The following is a 26,030-nucleotide window of genomic DNA, read 5'->3' on the forward strand; positions in this document are numbered from 1 at the left end:
TGGTTTAAAATAAACTTTATAGTCTTGAGAATGTGTCCACAAAATTTTACGGCCGAATTCCAGTTATAAATGGGCTTTAAAAATTTAAAGAGCCATGGCCGCTCTGTGCCACGCCCACTTTTTTACCAAATACTCCAGTCATCCTTCATTTTCTCTCTTTTTGTACATGCAAACGCTTGGAAAGGCTAAATGTTTGAGTGTAGATGGCTGTGAGCAGGAGTACCACGTGTATTTTAGGCGGGAAGAGCATGCTTGCTTTGATTTCTTGGTTTGGGTTTGGAGGTAGTAAACACGTGTTTATTGTGAAGTTGGTTTTGTAAGTTTTGTCTTCCACGAGTGTTATTTATACAGTATGCCTCGTTTCAGTAGCAGTGTGTTTAGAAAAGTGAAAAGAAGTATTATAAATAATACAAAAAAGAAACGTGTGTGTGTTCAAGAAAAGGTTAGGGCTGACCAACTCTCAATGTAGAAGGACAACAGAGCAGGTCTAGCATAAAGATTGGAGAAGGAATTGAATTGCAAAATAATGTTGATGAAAGTAAATTGAATACAGGGTTTAGAATAATTGATTTGTCCATTCTTTCCTCTGCCATAAACAATGCCTGTTGTTGCTCAACTTGTGGCTCCAAATCACTCAAAATTCATGATGATGAAAACAGGTTTGGTGTTGTTTGTACTCTCCATATAGTGTGTGACAATTGTGGATTCGATTCACAATTTAAAACGGTTAAACGAGCGTTGAGCGGATTCCGCCGATTTTGGAATAGACACCGACGCACTTAGGTTAGGTTAGGTTAGTTTAGGCTTTTATTATCCCGTCAAGCAAACTAATAAACCACGTGTTTATCACTATATACATCTCTCATAAGCCAGTGAAACATGCCTTCTTTGATGTAGCTTCTCTGGATAATACCCGTAATATAATTTTACATAACCTTACAAATATTCAGTCTAATGAAAGTGAATAAAATCAACGTTGAAGTTAGGTTAATTGTAGTTCATATTTTAAAATGCAATAATCACTTTATTTTAAGGTTATAACATGTCCAGAAGGAAAGAGTCTGAAGAACTTATAGGCCTACATCAAGAAAGAAAATACTTTCGTTACAGAGCAGCTTACAATAAGCAGTGGTTAATATGTACAGATAAAGGCTGAAGCAGAATAGGAAGATATCTGTCAAACCAAAGCGGTTCTAATGGCAAGAATTGCAAATCTCTTGTAAGTAGGCCTACCTGTTTTTATAGATAATATTTTACAGGATCAGTAAACTTCGCACGAAAACATGACGACCTTCCCTCATACCCTTCACCAGTTAACTGCAGGCACGCGCAAGGGATAAACCCTTAGCCGAGTTGCCAGTTCTTGAAGTCATTGTGATTTGCGAACGTTTTTCAAATTGTGTTCCGTGAAACCGCGAATTTCAGCGAGACTATTAGGCCTATCTTTGTAAATATATCTTAATTTATAATTACTAAAGCAAAATTGGTATAAAAATGAGCAAACTTATTTTAAAAACACTTTATATTTATATTTTCACTAACATGTTTTGCCTAAATAAACAAAGAAATGCAGAATTATATAATAAGTGTTAAATTCTCATGTTATTGAAGTTCCAGAATTTTATACTTAATTAAGGATGTTGCGCTGGTAAAATTTTCGGAAACTGTGATCATTGAATAGCAATAATTTTATAAGAGAGTAAAATTAGATTTTATCCGCTTCGCCTTGGATGTTTACTCTAGTGTGCTATACAATATTTTATTCATTACTGGTATGTAAATTTGATTTTAAATTGTAGGTCTTTTCTTTGTAATGTGTTGTTGGCGAAGACGTTCGTATATATACTTTTTAATTAATGCTAATATGTTGGTTGTCATGTAGAGAGTGATTTAAGTGCTGTAAGTAGAAAACTTTTAAGCAGTGCTGTGAATAATGTCATTATGTTGGTTGCTAAGGACGGTGAAATAAAGATCAGTTTAGATACCAGCCATGGATAAATGTATTCCTTTTACATCATTTTTTCATAACACGAAAATCATATTAAAGCACGGAAGAATATATTTGTTTCTCTGCCAGTTTAGTTGCTGATTCGATGCAAATTTTCTGTAGGCCTAAGGAACGTTATGAGATACGAAATATGATTTAATTAAGGGGGCATATACACTTCTTATACCTTAAAATTCTGTTATGTAAAATATAGGGTTAATATAAAATTTAAATTTCTACACCAAGTTCATTCAGGTAAAACAACTTGTATTATTTTTTTTTTAGTTATTTAACGACACTGTATCAATTGCTAGGTTATTTAGTGTCGATGGGATTGGTGATGGCAAAATGGTATTTGGCGAGATGAAGCCATAGATTACCTGACATTCGCCTTACTGTTGAGAAAAACCTCGGAAAAACCCCAATCAAATAAATCAGCCAAAGCGGGAACTGAACCCACGCCCGAGTGCAACTTCGAATCGGCAGTCAACTCAGCCAACTGAGCTACGCCAGTGGCTCTGTATTAGTTCTGAAGTTATGATTTTTAATGTAAAGTGCGGCATTGGCTATAATAGCTATTAAGTGGAAAACGGCATGAGCTTTTTCCTCTTCTTCGCAAACTATATTCCTTAAAAACCCTTTTCCTGGTAATTCCGAAAGTGCTGGATAGAATGGAATGAAATTTTTTCTGCATTCTTAAACATAATGTACAAATCAGGCCAGAATATTTCCTCAAGTTTATTTGCTGTTGGCGATATCTCTTTCGCGTACTGTTCACATACTGTTCGACGAAGTAAATCACGCATAAAATCGTCTATCTTACCGAATTCTGTTTTATTTTATTTTTTCTTTAGTTGATAAACCGTAATTCTTAATTTATATGCCCCATATATATTTTTTTTACCAGCTCCGCCGGTTGCGTCCGATGTTAAGTGATTAAGATTTGTACTTATCAAACTGCCTCAACTTTCAATTACTCTATGGATAGAATTTCTAACGTTAGACACAATTTTAACACTTTGTTTTCTTAGCTACGCTCCTCTGCAATTAAGATATTCTGTTTTCTTCGACGGTGTTATTTGTTCTTGTCGTGATCTTCAAGTGAATCAGGAGGCCTGACTGCGGATCATCTGCTCCAACACTTATTAATCATGGCCGGAATAAATTAAACATATTGAAGCGCACAACGGAATAAAACAACACGTCGACAAATGTCTAAAAAGACACTGAGAACGGGTGAAAGCCATTAGGTAGAGGCAATGACTGCTAAATTTGGCAATGCTGGGATCTATTGTCTTTCTGCCACGCGGCTAGGGGTTGAGTAGAGGATGGGGGTTTATGAGGGATTACCAATTCCAAGAAGAGAGGCCGTCATGTTTCCGAGTCAAGTATACAGATCTTATTCCATAAGGATGCATCCATGATAGTGTGTTAAAAAATATTTACACATAATTTAACATACGAAGACTTTTCTGTAACCTAATCTAATGCAACTTCATTATAAACTAATGCATGTGGTTGAGTTTACATGCAACTGAATTTTGAAAAATTTTAAGCTTACTTAGAAATACAAGTCCCAAATAAAGTAAAGTCCCATCACTGATAACCTTTCGTATGTATAAAAATATTCTTGTTAGAAATTAAGTAAAAAAAAAAAATACGTATTCAATAACGCAGAAGAATATTTTTATTATTGTCCCAAGTACTTCAGTGTATTACCATAATCTTTAAGGCTACAGGAATAATTAAAAAGGAGCATATTATATGTTTACCTGTTCCAGATATTGTTACACCACAGGCATGTATGTATAAGAAGCATTAAATTGGACTCTCACTTTGAGAGGGGAACAGAGGTTAAGGGTGTTAGAGTGTAAGATTCTTAGGAAAATATTTGGGACTAAGAGGGATGAAGTTACAGGAAAATGGAGAAAGTTACACAACGCACAACTGCAAGCATTATATTCTTCACCTAACATTATTAAATCCAGACGTTTGATGTGGGCAGGGTATGTAGCACGAATGAGTGAGTCCATAAATGCATATAGAGTTAGTTTGAAGACCTTTGGTTAGTTTGAAGACCTTTGGAGAGGCCGAGACGTAGATGGGAGGATAATATTTTGAGGGAGGTAGAAATATGATGCTAGGGACTGGATTAATATTGTTCAGGATAGGGACGAATGGTGGGCTTATGTGAGGACAGCAAAAACCTCTGGGTTCCTTAAAAGCCATTTGTAAGTAAATACTGTAAATAAAATATATAATCTCCATACTTTTATCACAGCATTCATAGAATGCAGTAGAAATAATTATTACCAAACCTGAAAAGAGGCATATGCTGTCACGCCAGGGAAAAACAAGAAATATCCACAATCTATAACTGGCATCAGATAATTTTTCCAAGGAAGTCATTGCAAGATTTGTATATGATAGATCGAATCGAGATGAAGAAAATTATGGCTGTAACATTTTTTTTTTAAATTTTAATAAGTTAAAAGACTGTAGATTTTACTCTTATAATGACTTCTTATTTACCACTACCGGTACTATTTTCATTCCTGTTCAGGATAAAGAGTAACAGCCATGCTGGTACTGGGCCATGTAACAGGAAACTATGATACATTCTTCATTTGAAGGATCACGTTCGTCATTAAGGACAATTTTGAAGGAAATGTGATTTAAATTGAAAAAAGAGGGCAATCTCACATTAGTAAGAGAAAGTAAAAATATTAATTTTAAGAGAATATGTGAGAAATATGAAAAGTGAGGGTCCAAAGTCTGTTGTTTTTCTGGATGAAACGTGGATTTTTATGAATGGCAGGCTTTATTACAATATTTTAAGATAGTAAAGGGAATAAATGTTGTAACATTATTAATTCCATGTATATTTCATAGACTGCAACACATTCATGGAGCAAACCAATATCGTTGGTGAAGGTTCAAGGAGTTATGCATTGACCTGCTGTGGAAGGAAGACTGGTCATTGTACAAGCTGGAACCTGGTAATATAACTACAATACTATTAAACTATATGTAGTGTAGTAACTTTTATTATGTGTTCTATCTAGAATCTAAATATCTTGTCTCTTTTATAGATGCAGATTTAACTTTTTGCATCCAATTTGAAGACTGGCCAAGATTACTATGGTGCCATGAATACATTCCAGAAGTGGGTGGAAAGATAGCTTATTGTTGGGTTGAGAAATTTAGGTCCTTCGATTATTGTTATGGATAATGCTTTCTACCACAATAAAATTGCAGAATACAAACCCACAACAAAAGGAGACGAGATCAGTTAATGGTAAATATAATTGCTGTAGAATCTGAGTAATGAACTGTGATGTTAAATTGCATTATTTATGTTTAAATGTGAATTTTGTAGACATGACTGAGACAGAATGGGGTTACCATTGCCAGACAATGCAAATGGGAATAAACGACACTTGGAAAGGTGATTCTCTAAATGTAAGTAATTCGTAAGTAATCCTCCCCCCCCAATGATGGTTAATTGACTGTTTGTCATTCAGCCATATGAAGCGAGTTGTGTAGACCAATTTATCAACACAATCATTGCCCAAGGTGTGTCATAGGAGGCTGGTTTTCGATACACCAACCTCTCCACCATCCAGGCCATGAGGGTTACCATTTTGCACGACATACAGCAGGACAGGTGCATCAGAGGCCACCACTAATTTAAGAAAAGTGAAAATATCTCTGATGATCAGACACCTTATATCAAAACCCACTATTTTTTTAACAAAATATGACATGCCTACAGATAGATTGCTGTACATTCAAATACAAGGCTGCTAGACGATCTCATCATTGATAAATTCAAGTTGTGTTTTTTTTGTTGCTTAGGACTTAACGATAGAGTTTCCCTTTCAGGGATTAGCTATCGTGGTGTTCCAAGAAGTCAGTGAGGCTTATTTCGTTGGTCTCTCAGATACACCAACCTCTCCGACATCCATGCCATGAGGGTTAACATTTTGCACAATGACTTCCAGCTAGACAGGCATATCAGAAGCCACCATTAATTCAGAGGAAAGTGAAAGTGTCTGATAATATGATGTCTTATATCAGTAAAAGGTAAAGGTATCCCCGTAACATGCTATGAAGGCACTTGGGGGGGCATGGAGGTAGAGCCCCATGCTTTCCATGACCTCGGCACTAGAATGAGGAGGTGTGGTCGGCACCACGCTCTGACCGCCTTTTACCCCCCGGGAAAGACCCGGTACTCAATTTTATAGGAGGCTGAGTGAACCTCGGGGCTGTTCTGAAAGTTTGGCAACGAGGAACCACTATTTTTTTCACGAAATATGATATAGTTAGATTTGTGTACCTTCAAAAGCAAAGAATTCTGTGAGGGTGGTATTTTGCTACAAAACTTGCCAGATCCTTGAGCTAGATTGCACTGAAAGTTTGGCTTATTTTCAACATTTCTGTTTCAAAGCCTGATGTCACATTTTAGATACCGGTACAATGTTATTTATGCAGTATTAATTTTTACTCTGTGTACAACATAATATATTTTTTATTTTAGTTTTAATTCCCCCCCCCCCTTTTTCTACTGATATTTACATGATTAATTGTCCAGTCCAGTGTTGTCACCATAATGTCCACTATAATTCTACTAAAAATTAATTTATTTATTGTTAAATGGAGCTATGTGTAATTACTTTCTTACATTAAATATGCACAGATCCCCCTTTAACATTGACAATTTCTGTGTTAAATCAAATTCTGTCTTTCTTTTAGTCTCAAAGGATCCCATGATGCCACCAAACATTATCAAGAGGTTGGTTAAGGAAGAGGACGTCTGGAAATTTGGTAATATAATGACTAATTTAAGAATTATGGCTGATGCAAATGCTGGAGCAAACATAATATGTCTATCCAAAACCATAGTTATTTTCTTTTTATATCACTTTGTATTTTTCAGAAAAATAAAGCAAGTGTGCTGTTACACAGAAAATAATACAGTTGATTGTTCATTGTGTATTTTTGTTGTTGCCTAACTGTGATTTATGTTAAATTTGTATAATGAAGAAATAAAATAAAGTTATTTGCAATCTGTCCTTTGTCGAAGTATTCCCTTAGTCCTGAGGCAAAAGTCGGGATATTAGAATTGTGTAATGCTAATTCAATACATCAACTTGTCAGCATTCCATAATGTTATACAACAATATAATATATATATAAAATTACGTCACTCTTCTCCATTAATCCTGAAATAATAAAAATACTTAAGTTGTCCTTTCATTTGGTTGAAACAAATCCTTATTATACAAAATTAAAGTTTAATTCTTTTTGTATAGAGATTGGTCGTGAAAAGTAAGTATGATAGTTAAATTTTCATTACTTGGTTAGTTAAAAATAAAATTTCACTTTTCTCATTGTACTTTTTAATTATATTTATACATACGTATCTATATCTATTAAAGAGGAACATGTGCAGCAAAAAAAAAAAAAAAAATGGAAAATAATAGTGATGAATGTAATGTAGTTTTTAAGAATACTTTTTTTTAAGACATGGCCATTTAAATTGTTCTTCAAATTTTATTTACGGCACATAATACCATCTTTCGTAGCATAAATTGTTTTACTTTTTTTCAGAGTTTGTTTTATTCTGATCCACAATTTTTAATTCTCTCCACTGACAATTTGTTCAATTTATTGAAAAGAATTAATATTAGTGCTTCACGTTCAAAGTTGGTGAGACTGAAGTACGGCCATCTTGGATTTTTTAGTACGTCACTATATGTTGTGCCGAGTAATACCACTGACCCTATTATTACACAAAATATATTTTTAAAACCCTATAATAAAATTCCTTACCTATTTATATGTGAATTCCAGACGTCTTGATTGGGACGAAAATACTTTGATGACTTCGTCATTGAAATTACAGTTGTGCCGCTTGCGAAGTTTCTGTAGAAATGACTTTTCAATTGACATCAGTGCCAAGCCGGATAAACGTTCTTATGTATGAGTTGATCTACAGTAGGATTTTATTCTCTTCAACGCAGAAAATGTTCTTTCTACCGATGCTGACGTAGCTGGTATTGTCACAATTAATGTTGCCAATTTAAGGACTTCAGGAATAACTTGGTTCAGCTGGTTTTCATATATGGCAGATAATATTTCATGGATAGGTTTGTTCGAAAAATCAAAGACTTCTGCTGAATATATTACACTTAATTCATTTTTCAAACGTACTTGATCAAAGTGACTGTTATAGGACTGAAATAATTTGTTTAGTGCCTCATTCGGGAAGTTTTCTCTATAAGCAGAACATTTTTGAGAATCTAGAAGATGTGTGAACTGAAGCTTTCCATAATCAGAAAATCTGTCAGTAATTTCCATGTGCATACGATCTAGTATGCTGTAGTACAGCTGCCTGTATTTCAATTCATCATCTCCTTTTCTTCGCTTTAATGGTGTTCCATTGTAATGTCTGAAGAATTTTCATTTTCCATATTACTCCATATGGACGGAAACCCACTACGTCTGAACTCGGATATAGTATTTATTTAACTTTGATACCTCTTGCAAGTAGTATGCTATGTCTTGACTTTTTGTCTGAAGAATATTGTAGAGCACATCTGTATGTGCGAACACTCTAGCATAGACTTCAAGAAGAAATATATTCTGAAACTGTGTGAAAAAATACAAATATCCCTGAGCCTGCACAATTACATCATCAACCCAGTTTTCTTCAGAGTCATTACAAATGATATTTTCAAAGAAAGCAGTCAGTTGTTCTCTGTATTCGTTTACTGTATTTACAAGCGAAGATGTAAAATTCCATCTAGTTGGTGCTACTTTTGGGAGTTTCTTTTTCATAAATTCCTTGAGTTTTTCTGATCTTTTAGGAGATGATGAGAAAAATGCAGCTAAACCCGACAGTGTTTTGAAAAAAATGCGGCATTCTGGAATGGATAAAGTAGTTTGTTGCAAAACTAAATTGAGAACATGGCTGTAACAATGGACAAATAGTGCTTGAGGATACTTTTCTTGAACTTTTGTTTTTAAGCCATTAATATTTCTCGCCATAACTGAAGCACCATCGTATGTCTGTGCAATTAACTTATTGCCGACATTGTATTCTGCTATAACACCTTCCACATGCTGAAACAAAGCAGCAGCAGTTTTGCCCGAACTGACATTTGTGAATCCTATAAAATGTTCTTGAACATTGGCAGTACTGTCGACGTATCTTAAAACAGTGGACAATTGACTCTGATTAGAGCAGTCACTTGTTTCATCAACAACAATGGCCACAAAAGGTTTTATGTTCTTTATCATAACCCCACTTATAGCAAATATTAAGTCATTCTGAATTGCGGTAGAATTACCACGAAATACTGTTGAACTCTCAAGATGATTGGCCAGTAAATGGTCAAATTCACTTAAGGAACTTAAATATTCAATATAACTTCCTATATTGTCTGATTCCACACTCTCGTTATGACCCTGAAAAGCCAATTCTTGTTTTCCTAGAAAGCAGACTGCGTTAATAAGACGCAGTAAAATCTCCCGATTTTTTTTTCACAAGAGCATTGTGTTGGTTGATGTGTAGAGCTTTTTGCTTATCTAGCTGTAAATCAATTCTTGTCTTCCCAAAGTTTGCAAAGTTCATGCTACTACAAATATGAGCTTTTGATTTGTCGTATTCTAGGACTGCCGTTCGAAGGGAGTTCATATTAGAAAACCCCTCTTTTGACCACACATTAGTTTCGCGGCTAAATAACAATCATGGCCAGCAAAATAGTTTAGACAGTTTACAACTACCACACAACCAATTCCACTTACCATATGATGTTGAAGTGAAATGGCGTGTGTACTCACGCTGTTTTTCTTTTACGTCCATGGACAAATTTAACTCAGGAGTTGGTCTTTCCATTTTCACAATTTCAACTTTCTCGTTGTATGTACGACGGTTAAAAGGCACTTTTAATAAACCTTCTATTACACAGTCATTTTCAACACAAACCTCTCCAGAAACTTGTTCTGCCATATTTTTCACAATATCACTTAATTGGGAAATTAAAAACTTAATAATTCACAATTAATATAACTCTTAGACACTTGAACAAATCACAGATTTAAAATAATGCACTGCAAGAATACAATCACATTTAATTGGTAGCGTACTAAGCGTATTGCGGCTTCGCGCCTGCGAAGAAACCGATCACGAGAGCGGCAACTCGCCCGCCTACAGTGCACGATGGAAACAGAAGGGAGTGGGGGGGGGACGGGCAGTTGTGCTAAGGACAGCGTGAGCGAAACGGTCACAGGCTACCTCACGTAGGAAGCGGTTTCTCCAGCGATGCCGCCTTGACAACTTGTTTCTTTTCGAGAGCAGAGAGCGCATGTAAATCTAACAATTACTTTAATATTAATTACTATGGTAAAACGAATGATACAAAATTATTACATTATGTTATATTATAAACTTTTTCTTTTGTAATTTCCTTGGGCTACCGCCGGTAGCCCCGGTAGTCCGCAAAATACGCCCCTGACGAACAGTAGTACAACTGTGAGATCTGCTACATCACTTGACTCGTCTATCTGTAGTGCAAATTGACATGATCTGAACTGACGGTTTAATTCTTCTTTGATGTAAGCTGCTATGTTTTGAATGCGACAAGCCACTGTGTCATTTGAAAGCAACACGGAAGATAACTGTTTAGCCTCCTTCTCATTGATCATACACTTAACCATGTCAATCGCATATGGTTTTATAAATTTTTCGGCTACTGTGTGGGACTTGCCTGCCTGAGCCACTATATAGCTTACAATAAAAGATGCCTCTTTTGCTTTTTCAGTTCTACCATAAAATGTCTGAGGTAAGAACTTTTGTGAATTTCCTATCAAAGAAATCAATATTCTTGTCATGAAACTGAGCATGGTTTTTTTCAAAATGGCGACGTAATTTTGAAGGTGTCATCAAACTATTAGGTAAACTTCTGCCACGTATTACACATTCAGGGCAATTTTCAGCATTCATGAAACCCAAAGCTAAGTAATTCTCAAATTACGTTTTTTAATTACAGGCTTATGTTGTGTTTTGGATGTTGGCTCTTTCATATTTTCAGATGATGAGCAGCTACTTTGTAAACCTGGTGTTTCCATTTCTCCTTCATTAGACCCACATACAGTACTTTTAGGGATAGTTGAAGTTGTAATGCCACACTTGGATGTTGATTATTTTAATGATCCTGTTTTAAGCCACCGATTCATGATTCGGTGTCACTCTGTATTAAAAAAGTAGAGTTAGGATCGGTATCAATCTGTATTAAAAATAGGATGACGTAGCTCGCAATGATCGGCAATCTTGCCCTCTGTTTAAACAATTTTGGAGAAGGGATGACAAAACTAGCACAATTTTTCTTTAAAAATATTTGACCTTTTTTCTGATATTATTAAATAAACTTTGAAACACACAAAATTAACAGATATCTCTCCTTGAACTTCAAAATAATGGTCTTTCCTCGCCAGAAGAAGGTTCCTGTGCTTTCTTGAAGGAACATCAAAACAACTCTGCGAAATATCCTTCACAAAAATGTTCAATTAATTCCATAATACGATTTACACCTGTGCATTATTGTTGGAAAATGTGTTTGCTTCAGACACTTAAGTTACTTTAAGCGCACCTATTATTATTTCAACAATGTCCATTAGTGATCGGATTGACGTAAACAGTACCCATTGTTGTCCTGATAATTGCCAATAGAATGACTGAATAAACAGTTATAGTTATGTTCTTATTCTTTTTAATATTTTTATAACATATTTTAGAGATTAAAAAGTAAATAATTTCACATCAGGAACTGGCGGAACCTCGGGGTTCCGGGGAACACACTTTGAGAAACTCTGCTGTACTATCCCACTCCATGTTTAACCCGGTATGTCACAGAATAATTTTTATTTTTATTGGAACTTTTTTTGTTACAGATCAGCTTGGGGTAACATAAGAAATATAAAAATGGTCTTCATTTAACTTGACGTTGAGTCGTTTGGCAGGGAGAGCTTGTTGCCATATGGCAACACTGGGTTATATAGGGGAAGAAAAAAGTACTGAAATAAATATGATTCATTTTACACTATTTATTAAATTTGTACGTATCCCAAGAATTGTTTATGGAAATTTAATATATTTTATGTTACATTACAGAGTGTAGTTAACACGACAGAAATTTGTATTGACAAATTATAATATCATAATTAAACCATGAGAAGTACACTTTGCACATTATCTGTAACGTAACTATGTCAAATGGTGTGATAAGTTTTGAAGCATTTGAGGCACAGTCCTATGTTACATTTTGTGCACACTGTTCGACCAATAGTGGAGCAGGTTTCACCAGCACATAGTCTTTTCTTATCAGTTGGTGCTGGCCAGTGATTTAGACCATCATATCGCAAAGTCTCATAGGCAGTTCCTTAAAATTTCCTTTTGCGTACCGGTATCTGTCCTGGTCCTGCTGGCTTTTCTCCGTAGTGATTGCCGTAATAAATTGCAATTTGCCGTCTAAATTCTAGTTGTGACATTGTAGGTTCAGCTACTCTTTGCAGTTGCCATGCATTCTGCACACAAACGTCAATGAGCCAGGTGAAAATGCAACTCCACCATTTCTTTCCACGGTTTCCTACATAGTACAGGTTTATATTTTGGTCCATGCGATCGACACCGCACATGTACTTGTTGTACTTCCCTACAACATTTGGTCGAGTAATACTGAGTTTCTTTCTTTGCTCTTTGGAGTACCATTGTACCTTTGAAACGGTGTTCTTTCCATACGATGTTGATGCAATAGTCACGATTGTATTATCCACCCACTTTGTTACATGTGTGTCAATATCTTTCATTTTGACACACGTGATGTAGCCTCGAGGTTTCTTCTTTAGCTCAGGTTTTTGAGAAAGTGTGCAACTTTTTGGGAATAACTGTTTTCTCTCTTAGTACCTGTTGCTGTGTATCTGCGAGATTTCAAATAAGCCAGCACAGGAAAACTTGTGAATAAATTGTCAAAAAAGAAGGAAAATGGCAGTTGCTGTAGGCCTACTTCAGGATCAAAGTAATCAATCATATTCAGAAGTAGGAACTTCCAAGAGTTCTGTCTCTATATTTAAATTTGAGTTTTCTAAAATTTCGGCCAAAATAATATCTTATATTTCATTTTCATTGTCTTCATTCTCGTCTGGAGTTTCTGCAGTTTCCTCAATTGAATCAATACGCCGGCATAACAATTTCACAATTTGCTTTTAATTGCTCAGGAAATATATTATCTGGTATAGCACTTTCTTCCTCATCTGCATCATCTTCCCCACTCACAGCTCCATCCTCTAACGAAGGCGGTTGTATGTAGACGGTCTCGGGTGTATCATCATCTGATAAAATATCCTCCAAATAATCTAGGGCATCTTTTAGTGACAGAGGCCTAAAAAGTCAATAAACAAAGAATAAAAAAAAAAATAACTAAAAAATGTAATAGTTTTCGAATTTTAAAAATCTTCTTGCAGCATAATAAAACTTATAATCTAATAATATTAGTGTAGTAGTCATTACAGAAATAGTTCATAATGAAATCTAAAGTATGACCCGGTGTAGCCGTATGGCAACATAAAAAAATAACCTTGAATATAATCTGATATACAGAACATACAAATCAGGTCTTTAGAACAAAAGAGACATATAACTATCTATTTTCAATATACATATACAAATATATTCAGTTATCATAAGTGTAATGAAAATGTATATTTACCTTGACATGTATTCCTGATTAGCACATTCAGACATAATTCTATGCTTCAAATTATTCACAATGTAATAACTTCCAAGTTATAACACCAACTGACATTAGGTTTGGGCATAAGAAAAACACAACAATGGACAGTAGAGGAACCAATTACAGTCGCCAACAAACAACTCATCATTTGAAAAACAACAGTTATGTGTGCTTATATTCAAAGTTGCCATATGGCAACGCGGGGACAAATCGGGTTAAACTAGACTACCTGTCGACTGGTACCGGAATATTCCTAGCAGTGAGCGTCAGAGCTTCCGCGGAAGACGGACTGCTGTAGATTTCCGTTCCGGTCGGTTCGTGCCAGTGAGCGTCAACCGTAAGAGTTGCTTACGGAACCTCGGGGTTCCAGGGAACACACTTTGAGAAACTCTGCTGTAAGCGAGTGCGATAATCTGGGGGCCTTAACTCATGCAACACCTGAATCCCGTATGAGCGGGCACTAAGTTCCTTAACCATGCGCCACACACCGTCCTGTGGGTTGGAATTGCAATTCCTTTTATATGCGCCGGAAACTCTTCTTCGGTGACTGACACGCTCATTGCTCCTGGTGGTGCAGGGTCTTCCTGAATGTCCCTCATTATGATTCGTCACGGATCCTGTTTGCCGGAACATTTCTACCCAAGACAGGATGGTCTTCTTTGGTGGTGCTGGTCTCTGGAAATGGTTCTGGAAAGCGGTGGCGACGAATTTAAGGGAAGGCCAATCATTCTGAACTATCTCGTAACTCCGGAAATAATGTTCCAGGCACCATGAGCGATCCAGGACGTCATACTCACCCAACTCAACTCTGAAACATAAATAAAAACACAGACCGTAAGTTACCTTATATTGTTGAAAAAAAAAAAACATAAACTCAGTTTCGGTTACCTTTTTTTTTCTTAAATACCCTGTACCTATTACACAGTTTAAGGTCATTTTATGAGTTTCTCGATACAGTTGTAGATAGTGAGCAGACTGTGTTTTATCCAACTGAATTCTTGAATTCTTTGAAACCAGAAGAAATGCTACCAACATAATTGATGATGATGATGATGATTATTATTATTATTATCATTATTTACATTGCGATGAAGTGGAGAGAAACTGCTAGATGCATTTGAAATATGGATATAGAGAAGAATGGAGCGTGTGAAATGGACAGAAAAATAAGAAATGAAGCCTTGCTAGAAAGAGTGGATGAAGAAGGATTAATGCTGAAGTTGATAGAGAAGGAACCGGCTAGGAAGAAACTGCCTACGGAATGATGTACAGGAAAGAATGGTGAACGGGGAAAAAATTCGGGACAGAGAAAGATATTAGATATACAGTACAGAGGCCTCAAACTAGGAAGCTGCCTGGATAGGGGAAGTAGTAGAGCTAACGGAGGGGGCCCACCTAGGCTCCGATACCCAGGTATAGTCATATTATCTGAAAAGTTGACCTCTCGACAATGTATTCAAGATGTACCCTCCCTATGCAGCCTTCTCAACTGTTATTAGAACTGAGCTGTACCGTTGTAGTCCACAGTGCACAGCAGTAGGCGGACAGCGGTAGGGGAGAAGTGCTCTATGCGCCTGCGCGAACGAGACAGCTTGCTAGTTTGAGGCATCTGTACGTAACTTTAAGATACATGGATCATATGCGGAGACTATGAAGAAGGCTGAAAAGAGGGAAGATTGGAGAATGTTGGGGTTGCAGTGAAGAACCTGGATTTTGGCAAGAAACTATGAAGGATTATTATTATTATTATTATTATTATTATTATTATTATTATTATTACTACTACTACTACTACTACTATTATTTCACTCAGCAAAGGAGCGCGTAACTATTTATTAGTTTAAATTAAATGTTTAAGCATAATGTGCAAACGACATGTGGTTTTTTGTGCTTTGATTGTTTTATTTATAGATTTCACAAAACAATGATTAAGGTCCTTATATTAACGTCTTAATGATTTAACATTAAACTGAAAAGCATTGACAACACATTCCCCCTATCGCCAGCATCTAATCACTGGCCAGCTGAACAGAAGTGGCTAATATTGCTGTTCTGTCTCAGACTGAAATTCTAAATCGACTATACAAAAAGAAGATTTTGTAGTTCAATAATACTAATGTCAGTGCTATAAAAATGGAAAATCCTGTAAATAATAGATATTCATAAGATATGTTTAAAATTGTCAGATTGGCAACACTTATACAGTAATAACCAGTTTTTTTTTGTGTTATTCACATCGGAACACCAATTACAGTACATGAGAGTTACCAGGTATCCTCCCCCCACCCCCCTCGGTTTGTGTTTTGTGTATGTGTTGTATGGTGGCGGTACGTGTTCTGCCTGTCATTTTTATGATAAACGTCTAGTCTAGAGGTAAGGGTAGTTAGCGGTACTGTAGTTTATGATGAATTTTTGTAATGTTATGTTAGGCGGTTAGCGTTGTAATCGAGGTATAGAATGGCATGTTACGAACAGTCCATTGCATACGAAGGATCCAAAACATGGCGTTTCGTGTGGTAAATTTAAAGAAGTTATTTACAAAAGAAATTGATCAATTTTAATTTTCCTTATTGAAGTGCAGAGCAAGCCACAAGTATAACTTACTAATGAAAAGTACTTGGTTTGAGTGTTGTAAATTGACTGTGTTGGTGATTAATTTATGGTTATTAGTGGTAAATACGTATGACCCGTGATTTTGTTGAGACAGAAGACGTTCATGATTTTTTTAATTGGGTTATTTTACGACGCTGTATCAACATCTAGGTTATTTAGCGTCTGAATGAAATGAAGGTGATAATGCCGGTGAAATGAGTCCGGGGTCCAGCACCGAAAGTTACCCAGCATTTGCTCGTATTGGGTTGAGGGAAAACCCCGGAAAAAACCTCAACCAGGTAACTTGCCCCGACCGGATTCGAACCCGGGCCACCTGGTTTCGCAGCCAGACGCGCTGACCGTTACTCCACAGGTGTGGACACGTTCATGATGTAGTAGTTTATTATTAATTATCGTTTCATTGAAAATGTTAAAACAGTTACATAATTGAGTGATATTTAAAAATAGTATAAGAACGGAAGATCGATTCAGTGAATATGATTATTAAGTGTTCGAATTTTTGTGTCGTCAAATGGAGAGGGTTGTTGGAAGATCTGTGGCCGGAGAAATGTTCCTTCCATTCACTACTGATATCGCCGAAATCTACCCAGGACATGGCTTGGATGCTCTAGGACCAAAAAACATATCGGAGAAATGATTTAAGGTATGCATCTTACGTTAGACTGTGTATGAGCTCGTCAAAGAAGTGGATATTTAGAAATTTGGGGTAGGAAGGGAAAACGACGCTTTACGTAATGTTAACTGTGTTGATGACGTAGTTATTAGAAAAACTACATTTTCTGTAATTTTAGCATTAATCATTTAAGTATTGATATACTCTATAGACCTTTATGTTACCAGAATAGTTTCCGAAATTAAATTCTACCTTCTGAGCACTTCAAGTGCAATTCGGACACAGATTAAATATAGGTACCTCTTATGTCAATACGTGTATGCTCGCATGAGTAAAATTTGGAATAGTATACGTTACGATACCGGCATATGAAACCGCATTACACAAATTATGACATCACATGTGACATCACAAGATGGCGGTATCAGTTACAAAAGATACTAGGGAATCTACGTTGGAAACCGGGCTTTTTGGGTGGGGAAATATAATGATACTGTTAATCAATAAATTTATAAATAGTGGTATCGTAAAGTGAACTCATAAATTTGAGTAAGATATAGTAATATACCTATACTACACATTTTATGTGAACAAAATTGAAGTGCAACTTCGATATCTTCCACATTACACACGAGACAGAAAACGTACTTGTAAATCATTCAAACCTATTCACATTCCTTGGCCACGCGTCACATAAATATCCCACAAACTTACCCACTAACCTTGTCACATACAGCTTGGTCTTATGTCAGTTAGCTATCCTCTCATTTAACCCATCTAACACATAACGAAACGCAAATCAGACGTCAGTTCCGTTACTTACAACCACGATAGGTAGGAAGTTCGTACCAAAACAATAGATTCCAGTTGAGTACAGCGAGGAGTAAAGATATCACCCGTGCGACGCTCTGTTTACAGTGACTGTGTACAGCGCGTAAGCAACAGTATACAATCACTTTAGCCTTGTTCCCGCTCGCTACAGATGATACGCAGTTCACAAACAATGCACATAATCATTCTGTGGAGCTGTGAACAGTCGTGAATAGTTTCAAGAATATTGTTAACTTATATTAATAGTTTAGGTTTTGAACAAAGTGAGCTATTCTGTTATTACTGTATTATTTACATAATATTAATATTATGCATGATTCGAAAGAAGTAAACTCGTCTGTTATTAAATAATTATGCAAACAGGAGTGTGTAACAGATTTATTTTTTCCGGATTACACTGAACAACAAGAATTTTATTTTGCTTCGACTTAAAATAATGCGTCCCTTATGGTTTGGTGTGCGGTGAATCCGAAAATGCACCTATTTTCTTCGTATAACGCGAGGTTTCTAAGATATTATACTTTGATTTCACTTTTCGATAAGCGCTCTCCCAGGAAACATCTGGCGCGGGCTGGGGATTGTAAACAAAACAAAAACTAATGCATTTTATGAGTTTATGACTTATTTCCAGTTTCTTATTGTTGTTAGCATATTTTTTGTACTTATAATAAATAAACAGATATTGGTCCCTTCTATTCAGTAAATTTCGTAACTGTTCAATGTGAGTCTACGCAATTAATAAACAAGGGTGTGGTTTTCAGTATTTAAAAGAAAAGTTTACCAGTTTGAGTGAAGGAAAATTAAAAGACGGCATTTTCATCAGCCCACAAATTCGCAAAGTATGGCTGAAACTTTGTTTGAGGAAAATTTTTCCATTACACAAAAAATGACATGGAGCACTTTCAAAGATGTTTGCTCAAATTTCCTTGGAAATTCTAGGGCAGACAACTACATCGAACTTGTGGAAACTATGTTAAGTGCATATGAGAAAATGGCGTGTAATATGTCTCTAAAAACACACTTTTTACATTCTCATTTTGATTTCTTCCCTCCTAACCTTGGAGCGGTAAGCGACGAGCATGGGGAAATATTTCATCAAGAAATATCTGAAATAGAAAGGCGATATAAAGGAAGATGATCATCCTGCATGCTTGCAGACTATTATTGGTTCCTTGTAAAAGACAATTCCGGGTATAGTTATAAACGGAAGTCATCCAGGAGAAAATACTTTTAAATGGAAACTTCAAATTCTGAGATTTTTCTCATCATACACATGAAATACTTTTACTGTTATTATGTTTTTTGTGTTTTAAACTATGTAACATCACTTTTATATCCAGTATACATTTTCCAAGTATTATGAGGGGTTTTGAATCCCTAGTCTGTTGTAATTTTATCAGCAGCAGTAAAAAAAAAAAATTATTAAAACAAATTCAATTCACTTTCCCCAAAAAATGGTACGTGATGGAACAATTTGGATTTTAAATTCAGATTTAGGTCACACATATTAGTAGGCCTAATATTCACCTATTCTGATTTCGGAGCAAGAAAAAAGGTGAAAATGTTCACTGTTATTATTCGTTAAATGTTGACGTATCGTGCTGTTATGCATTCGGTTGCGTTACAGTCCAAGTTCAACATCGGAATTACGATACGAACTTCCTAGCTGCCATTACAATAGAAATGAAAATTTTTCTTAAAAACAATTATTATGAGTTTAATACAGCGGTGACCAAAACTGGTATCGTGATTACATCGTGTAATCACAGACATTCAAACGGATGAAAGTTTTCTCTACATTGCCGTCTGTCCCATTCACGTACTGAAAACAAGCAGTGACGGTATCATGTCTTTCTACAAGCCCTCTGTCTCTACAAGCAGGAACAGAAGGTTTCATAAGGAATCTGAAGAGGAGTCATTTCGTTCTCCTTTGTTCAACGTTCAGTTAGAGTATTTATAAGCAACAAAAGGCATTATAACAAGTCACACTGATTATAAGACGTAAAATAATAATAATAATAATAATAATAATAATAATAATAATAATAATAATAATAATGATATTGATCAGTACCGTAAAGTGGGGTTACTTGACCACCGCGGGGCTACTTGGACATAACGTGACATGTTGAGACATTATATTTAGTTAGAGGAAAGAGGTCGAAGAAGGGGGCAGCAGAAAAATTTAAAGTACCTAGGGCGACGTTAGTACGGGAGGTACTTGGAAAGAATCCGGGACCTGTTTTTCTAAGTAAGGTCCTGGGAGTGATGGCTATTTTTACTTTTACTTATTTGTACTTTTTAATTAGATTATTGTTAAGGTCGCTTGTAAGTTTTTTTTTATAAAGAATTTGTGAGAATAAGTAAATTTCAATGAATCTTACTTTTCCTTTAAATTAATATTATACTACATACACATATTCACAAAGGTAAGACTTCTGCCGTATATTACGGGGTAACATGACCTAACAAGGATACCAAACGTTTTTTGTGTAAATACAGTTAAGTGTTCAAGTAACCCCAAAACCTGGACTATTTGGACACTTAATATATTTTTTGTTCAAGTTTGTGAAAGATATTTTCCAATTTTTATACCAGCTATGTAATCTTGTAGGTCAAGTAGATGCAGTATATATTTTTTAATCGCTTTAATATAAAAGTCCCATATTTTACATCGAAAGGTGTGCTGAAATGATGTCCAAGTAGCTCCAATTTACAGTAAATGTTATAAATTTATTCTTCTGCACGTGCATGAATATTTTTAAGCTCTCTTCCCTTGAACTATAAAATTACTATACTTCTTTTCATAATGTCTGACATGCGACGTAAATATTACCGGCAGAGAAGGAGAGAAATATAAAATTGCTACTGAACCAGCAACAGTGTTCTCCAAGTTATCTTCAAGTCTGACGGTCTGAAGCGTTTTACCTCCGCCCAAATTCAAGACAAGCGTATAATGAGACCTTTGCCGTTGGTTCAATAGCAATTATACTTCCCTCCTCTGGGGGCAATGTTTACATCTCCTGTCAGACATTATAGAACGAAGTATAGGCTACATATCAATTTTAAGCTTTTTAATCTTTAGATGAGGTTAACTATTATCAGTTATTTACTAGTTATGCATTTAATAATAGTCTAATATTATAGAATAATTGATTCAATATCATATGCATTGTAAGAATGGAACGAGCTATTAAACTCCATTATTCTATACTTAAAACGTTTGCTGCTAAGATATTAGCGTACATTTCTTCTACTTATGTCAACAGTTGTTTTCAACAAGTTATACTTATTAAACAAAAACAGGTCCCGTCATAAGGACAAAAACATAACGCAGTTGAGAATTGCCGTGTGTAACATTCAACCGGATTTTGTTTCCTTTTCAGAAAGATGCACAAAAAATAATTGAAGGTTAAAGTTTTGTTTCAGTCATTAAGTTAATATATTTATCTGTTTGAAAAGGGATTTTCTTATATTTTAAAGTAATCTTACAAATGAGGTCTTTTTTTCCTTTATTAAATTATTCATAAATAATATAGAACAATTTGCTTCCTTGCAATAAAGTTATTGAGATTAATGAATATACTGCATGATTATAAATATAGCACATTCTACATAGAGATAGACAGGAAATGAGCTATGGAATGTTCAGTTCAACATGTGCACGAACCACCACTTGTTGTAGTTTTCATGCCAAGTAACTATCCCTCGTCTTCGTACTTCTTAGGCTGTCTCTCGTGTGTAATCACCAGGCTTCGGTCCTGGGCACAGAAACACATGAAGTTCAGAACGCACGGACGATAGTGTTCTGTTGGTCAAGTGGAGTGGGAGATGGAGCGCGCCGTTACTTCCTGTCTCAACATGTAAACAGTCGTCACAATACGACACAAAATATATTTCACCCTGTACAGATGCAGTATATACAGTACATTCCTAGTGTAGAATAAATGTCTACCATTAAAGTATTAACGTGAGTTGTAACCTTCAATCAGGTGTCCCTACGCCGAAGCCTGTTACACGTACCGCAGCCAAGCAGCAATACACACAACGGTAATGCACATTACGGACCCACCTGTGCTGTTGCAGTCGGGTGACTGCACATGGGTCATGACGTCATTTATACTCCGTGTACTCTAAACCTCATACTGATTACTCTGTATCCCTAGGTCGAAGCCTGGTAATCACAGCATTTCGTGTTTTGATCACCGCTGCTTTAATGTAAAATGAGCATATCGTATTTTAATTTTTTTTTCCTATAGAGAATTAAATGTTTTAACATTTTGTTTTTATAACGTGAAATATGCATCAGTATTGTTTACCTCCTCTAGAATATGCAGTTTATTTATTTATTTATTATTTTGCTAATAATTGTAACATAAAATATAAAATATACAGAAAAACTTTAGCTCGCCCCTAAAAGAGTAGAACTCGTGCTCAGGGGCGGATTCCTGAATTGAAATTAATAATTATACAATACAGTTTGTCTTATGTCTATTGTGCAATTATAGTATATAAATTTAAATTTACAATTTTTCAATTTCTATAAAATCCATACATAACTTTTTAAATTTAATACTAGAACTATTCGAATTGACAAGATTAGGATATTTAAATATAAATTTGTTATATATTCTTGGGCCTAAATTACTACTATGATTAAATACTGTAACAGTGTTGCATTTTGGTTCAAACAATCTTAAAGAATTAATACCTTTTGTTTCATAACTATGAGAACGCAATTCAAAATTATTTAAATTTTTATGTATGAATTTTATTAATACAATATAATAAATTTGTCTTACGTTAAGTACATTAAAGTCTAGAAACAAATTTTGAGATGGAAAATCAATAGGTTTATGAAGACATATTTTAATTAGGCTATTTTCTTCTGTAATAAATAAAGTGGATTAAAATTGGATTTAAATGAGCTACCGCATCCTATAATTCCATACATAATTACCGATTGAAATAAAGTTAAATATATTGTACGTAATAAACTTATTGACAAGTAATTCCTCAATAAAACATAATATACTATTTTACGTAATTTATTACAAAGGTAATTAATGTGTTGGTTCCATTTTAAATGATTATCGAAAATTATGCCTAAATACTTAACTTCAGAGGACTCTTTAATAAAATCGGACATTTACACTGTATAAGACAACAATCAGAATTGTGTAATTTAATACGTAATATAGATGTTGGAGGTTTGTTACATTTTTCAGATAATGAGAATTGAATAATTATGGTTTTATTTTCGTTTATAGAAAGGTAATTTATGTCAAACCATTTTTTTATTAATTTAAGTCCATTATTTGAATTATTATATGCATAATACCAGGTTTTTCCACCAAAAAGTAAAACTGTGTCATCTGCATAAGAATAGTGAACACCATTGTATTGTTGTAAGTCAATCTTTAATAAGTCATTAATATATATTAAAAATAGAATAGGGCCTAGAACTGTGCCTTGGGGAACACCTATATTAATAATTAAAGGTTCACTTGAATAATTGTCAATTTTCGTTATTTGAATTCTGTCGTTAAGATACGATTTATTAAGTTTAAAGCATTACCTTTGATTCCTAATAAGTCTAATTTCTCAAATAAGATATCATGTTTCACTGTATGAAATGCTTTTCTTATGTCCAGGAAAATACCAATACATTTGTTACCTTGATCAAATTCTCTAACAATTTTTTTAGTAACTTGATATATTTCTTTATCTGTACTGATTTTTTTCGAAAACCAAATTGATTAGCTCTTAATATATTATGTTTATCAAGATAATTCATTAATCGAACTTTAATACATTTTTGTAGTAATTTTGAAATACATGAAAATAATGATATTGGTCTATAATTGTTCATATTTCTTTTGTCTCCTGTTTTAAAAATAGGTTTCACAATTGAATTTTTTAATTTATTTGGGAATTTGCCATTTAGAAAACATAAATTAAAAATATGAGTTAGAGGTTTGGCAATATAATTTATAACCATTTATAACCATCATTTGAAATGGGAGTGTAGAAATATGTCTTAATATTTTCACTTTAGTGTGTAATAAGCGTGTCTTATTGTTTGTGTTCTCTGAAGATTTAATTAAATTTAGGTTTTAGAGCTTATTTTAAAATTTCCAAGATTCTGTTTAACGTGAAATGAAAATTTTTCATTCTCTGTTCTCTAACACAGTTTAAACACAACAATTAAATAGTACATCGCCTTTATTTTTTGTTAGGAGTTTGAAAACAGTGACCTTCAATTGATTGACCTTCAACAAACCAGGTGAAAGAGTTGTTCAAAGCATCTCAACTCAATGTGTAGCCTACTGCCTGCTGGCCGCAGCGTTGCAAATTCTCATAATTCATCTAGTTTAAAAAGAACGTTTTTCTGGAAAACTATTAAAAACATAGCAAAATGGTATTTAACTTTTTTGTTGCTCTTTACTCGAGGAATCACCCACCAGAATGAATTACATTACTTACGGTTCACCCCATATACTGTAGTTTATATCTTCAACTCGTCGTGACAGCAGAAGCCTACAAAGTGCGGTGCAATGGATCAGGTAACTTCATTATGATTAAGTTCAATTCGATCGATTTCTTACAAACAACGAACACAGGAAACGTGAAATATTCGATTCAGTTTTATAACGTAAAAAGTTACTACCGAATGAAGATTCTAATGTTAGTAAAAGGTGCAATTCTAAATGAAGTGTTGTGGCAGAAAAGATCGCCTCCCAATACAAACATACCGCTTCAAATGTTAAAACTGAAAGTAGTATATTCAGTACCAAACAGTACTTGGTTAGGAAACTGTAGAATCAAGATTACTGTTCTTAAAACAGTGTCTTTAATGCGAATGGCTTATGAACTGAACAGCTGAAGAAATGGAACTAATTAACAAAGCTCGGAACTTGGGGACTTGTGTCTTTGCACGTGGTTAAGCGACCGGACTCCAATATCAACAAACTCCCGCTTCCAGCACGAAGGTACTGTCAGGTCTGATGGAGCAACGTATTGATAGTATTACGGTAGGTTGAAACACGTAATTTTTAGCATATAATATATAATAAAAATAAACATGAGAAATACTCGTATATCAACTTTATTGTTCGTCTCTGTACATTTTATTACAATGTATGACTACGTACATTCCAAGATTTTTGAACCCATAACTTCTTCGCCTGTTAAACCTGATATGAAACGAGAAAAATTTATTTCCACGTTACATCAATTGATGGGAGCAAACTTAAAATACTGAACGTTTTCACCGTCACTGTTTTCTGTTCGATTTTCAGCAGTTGCTAGCTGATCTCGAATCTGAGAAAAATAAGTATATCCTAAATTTTTCTCGAAAATAGTTTTCAATTTGTGTGTCACTACTAAGGCAACTCCCTCTATACTTGATCCATGGTTATGGACAAATTTTTCACCAATTTAAGGGACTGCAATGTCTTTCAATGAATGCCTCTATAAACTCTCCATTCGAAAACAAATAATGTATCTCTTCTGAATTCATCGACGAAATTTTGTACCTAAAGTTTAAAAAAGTAATAAGTTAGCAGCTTTTACTTATTCTACACATTTCCTTAACTGGAAGATTTAATTCAATTTTTTTATTGACAGTAATATACCTCTTTTTGGTTTCAGTTAAAAATAATGATAATATCTATCTAAATATCAGGTCGAAACTTGCTAATATAGCAAAAATTATTCCTAGATTTCCAAAAGCTTCCTTTTTACCTCTTTCTATTTTTAAACTTCTATAATACACTTTTCGAATAACACGTATTTTCTAATTCTTCAAACAGACCGTTTACTTGTAATTCTCTGAATGTCATTGGCTTCGAAATGACACAGTTTCCCCATCCGTCTTCCTGTTATTCGATGTGACCACTTTCTTAGTACATACGACTGTCCCTGAGCACCTACAGCGCGAGCTTTGTGTTCGTTGTACCTGTAACCTTACTCATGCACACGACACACAAGTCCCCAAGTTCCGAGCTTTGCTAATTAACCTTTTTAGAAACTACTGTATATCGAAGGCGTACAACAGAGAACTGCAACTGAAAGAGTGGGGGAAGGAAAATCTGCCAGGAATTAAAAACAAGATAAGAGATACTGTATGTTTATTTACAAATGCACATATTAAGGCTAATTCACACGGGGATAGTTTACAGGAGTCAAG

At 34.8% G+C, this 26,030-nt stretch overlaps 1 long non-coding RNA gene across 4 annotated transcripts; it reads left to right on the plus strand.

The window, feature by feature from the left end:
• The first annotated feature begins 202 nt into the window (after positions 1 to 202).
• Positions 203 to 7,253, plus strand: LOC138703451 (uncharacterized). Of its 4 annotated transcripts, XR_011333169.1 has the most exons (6): positions 203 to 1,219; positions 4,880 to 4,986; positions 5,080 to 5,285; positions 5,367 to 5,449; positions 5,873 to 6,073; positions 6,743 to 7,253. It is a non-coding gene; the product is annotated as an uncharacterized lncRNA (long non-coding RNA). The 4 variants fall into 4 exon arrangements; XR_011333167.1 differs by lacking the exon at positions 5,873 to 6,073 and having other exon boundaries at positions 221 to 1,219; positions 6,743 to 7,247; XR_011333168.1 differs by lacking the exons at positions 5,367 to 5,449; positions 5,873 to 6,073 and having other exon boundaries at positions 234 to 316; positions 1,035 to 1,219; positions 6,743 to 7,246.
• The last annotated feature ends 18,777 nt before the right edge of the window (positions 7,254 to 26,030 follow it).

Source organism: Periplaneta americana, chromosome 7 (assembly GCF_040183065.1).
Source record: "Periplaneta americana isolate PAMFEO1 chromosome 7, P.americana_PAMFEO1_priV1, whole genome shotgun sequence".
NCBI lineage: Eukaryota > Metazoa > Arthropoda > Insecta > Blattodea > Blattidae > Periplaneta > Periplaneta americana.